Genomic DNA, 2,898 nt, shown 5'->3' with positions numbered 1-2,898 from the left:
GGGGATGAGGGTGCAAAGAAGGAGATGAGGTTGGACAACACCCACCTAACAGCAGGTCTCTGTGTCCAGAGACAGTGGTTTCTCCCCGAGTAATTTTCCACCGTTTGGCTTTCCCTCCACACACAGACTTGCTCTCAGAGTTCTGACGGTGGCTGCCATCCTCCAGAGGGTTATTCTGGGGCAGTCACCTGTTCAGTGACCCCACCTACTTTGATTTCTGTCCCCATCTCTCAGCACCTCCCACTGCCTTCCCAAAGCCCGGCTCTAGGCTAGGCTATGGCCCCTCTGGACCCCTGGGGCCCATCCCACCCCACCAGGGCCTGGCTCTTGGGCAACTCCACACACACCATCATTGCCAGGCTGGGGCCAACATTTCTGTTTTCTCAGAAGGATCAAAGCCCCATCCCAGCCCTGCCAGGAGGAAGCAGTTTTGACTCGTGCAAATATCTGCAGTCCATTTGGGATTTTACTTTGGTGAGAAATAAATACACAGCCATCTGCAGATGATGGAAATATGACTTAAGTAACTTTTTGGTCGAGGCTTCTGGGCCAGAGCCCAGATGGAAATAAGACCTTGTATCTCCGTCTCCCTTGCACACTTTCAGAAAAAAGAAAGAGCGGGGGTGGGGGGGTGAGGAGTGGGGGGAGGGAAGTTGGTGGAAACTGAAGTTCAAAATGGAGTGTGCTATATTTCTTGGCCTGGGAAAGGAAAAATAAACATCAAACAGCTACCCCATTCAAGTGTGCATTATCTTGCTCATCCTCGCCAAGAACTCACTCTCCTCCCTACTCTGGCCGGGAATTACTGCGCCTACGAACAGCCCCCACGCCCACCCCTAACCCAGGCAGGCAAACAATGGGCCAGAAAGCCCCGGCCAGCCAAGGCCTCTCCCTGCAGCCCCCAGAGGCCGTAAGATTGGGAAACACAAGGCTATTTTTAATGTGTTATTTGTCTACCAACAGCGGCTCCACAGGCCTGAGAAATAGTATCATCTGTGGGAGGTGGCATTGATTTTTTTTTTTTAAACTTGCTCAGACAAAGCCACATTTTCGCAATCTTCAGAAAAGCCAAAAAGCAGCACTCTGCGAGGATGACCTCTTTCCTGGCTTACACCTTCTCTATAGGTGTGTAGGAGAAGTAGCCCCTACTGCTGTGGGCTGGTCAGCAACCAGCACAGGACCCCAGGTCCAGGCCTGGGAAAACGGCATGAAAGGTCCAGAGAGCCTGAAGGAGCTCCAAGCAGGGAGAAGTGAGGAGGGGAGAGTGAGAGTGAGCACCCAACCGGTGACAGAGGCACACACCTGCCCTGGGGGACCTCAGAACATGGGGCAATGGGGCACCCCTAATAGAGGGTGTAGAAGGTCGCACACAGAGAAAACGGCTTCACAATAGCCATCCACCTCTTCCCAAACCCGTGGAATGGGGAGCCCTGTGCCGTGGGCATGTCTGGACACTCATAGAGGGCTGGGAGGGTGCTGGCTGGGTGGGTCTGCCCAGGCCGGGGCAGAGCTAGTCCTCAGGGCAGAAAGGACCACGCTGTAATAGCAGGAGCCTTTCTGTTCCTGGGTCCAAGGGTTTCTGCTATAAGAACATGACCCCAGCCCTGCCAGGACAGAGAGAGAGAAGGATGGATGGAGAGAGAGAGGAGTAAGAGAACTAGAGAGGTGGGAAACAGAAGCATAAAGTGAGGGGAGAGAGGAAAAGATGCAGTGAGGTGGGGCCGAGAGAGGGACGGACATAAAGTGAGGAGGAAGAGTGAGAAAGTTCTCTATGCTGACCCCACCCTCAACCCAGGACTATCCAGGACAGATGGAAAGGTTACTGCCCAAGAGGACCAGGCGGGAGAGACTCCCAGAGCGAGCCGCTTCCCATCTCCATCGGCAAAATGGCCTGCAATCTAGAGGGAGTGGTGCAGGTGCCCCATCCGCCACCCGGACCCCTGCCCCGGGACTTGCCAGGAAGCTGCCCTCCACTCCTCTCCTTCCACACACCACACAGAGAGCCACACAGACCTTCCCCACCCTGGCCAGCTGGAGGATTTGAGATCAGTCTCTTCACACCTCAGCTTTCTAACCTGTAAAATGGAGACAATAAAAATAACACCTTCCTGGGGCGGTGCCTGTGGCTCAAAGGAGTAGGGCGCCGGCCCCATATGCCGGTGGTGGGTTCAAACCCAGCCCTGGCCAAAAAGTGCAAAAAAAATAAAAAATAAAAATAACACCTTCCTTACTTGGGTATTGCAAGGATTAATTGACATAGTGTGAGAGAGAGCATGTGTGTGTGTGAGTGTGTGTGTGTGAGTGTGTGTGTGTATGTGTGTGTGTGTGAAGTACTTCATAAATGCCTGGAACACAGTGAGGCCTTGATAAATGGCAGCTCTAATGCACATGTGTGTAGTGGAGAAACAGAAGCTGTCATTGTGGGCACTCCTGAGGAGAGCAGGGCTGAGAATGTTGGAAAGGACAGCACAGGGGCAGGCAGCAGGGGAGGCAGAGGAGTCTGGAGCCCAGGGCCGGGGGTGGCATGCAGAGGTAATGGCCATGCATCCCAAAGCTGGTAGGCCTTGAGCCCACCTGGCCCATCTCCCATGCCCTAGCACTAACTGTACCAAGGACATCTTGAAGGACATGAGGATACCCCTCCTGCCGTTGGCTAGATTACCCTGATTCCAAGGTTCTCCTCTGAGAGCTGAGGTCAGTCTCCCACCAAGCCCTAAGCCTCTCCACCCATCCCTTGTTTTTCCTTTGGTGAAATATTTTGGAAAGCCCAGAGCCCAGAAGACCAGAACAACAGCTGGATGAGCCAGCAGGCTGGGGCTCAGGGACTACCCAGAACCCCTAACACATAATGGGGCAAACAAGAACCCAAGGAGCATCTGTCATCCTGGCTGCCTGTAC

The 2,898-nt window shown here is 53.8% G+C and overlaps 1 long non-coding RNA gene across 1 annotated transcript in view; it reads right to left on the bottom strand.

Moving 5' to 3' along the window:
* Positions 1–131, bottom strand: part of LOC111724579 — a 1,714-nt gene extending 1,583 nt beyond the window's left edge. Inside the window, exon 1 of the long non-coding RNA XR_002772853.1 lies at positions 46–131. This is a non-coding gene — a long non-coding RNA (uncharacterized LOC111724579). The remainder of the gene's footprint in view (positions 1–45) is intronic.
* Between the last annotated feature and the right edge of the window lie 2,767 nt (positions 132–2,898).

Source organism: Otolemur garnettii, unplaced genomic scaffold (assembly GCF_000181295.1).
Source record: "Otolemur garnettii isolate 467f Iridium unplaced genomic scaffold, OtoGar3 scaffold00024, whole genome shotgun sequence".
In the NCBI taxonomy this organism is placed as follows: domain Eukaryota; kingdom Metazoa; phylum Chordata; class Mammalia; order Primates; family Galagidae; genus Otolemur; species Otolemur garnettii.
This window is presented reverse-complemented; position numbering and strand designations above follow the sequence as displayed.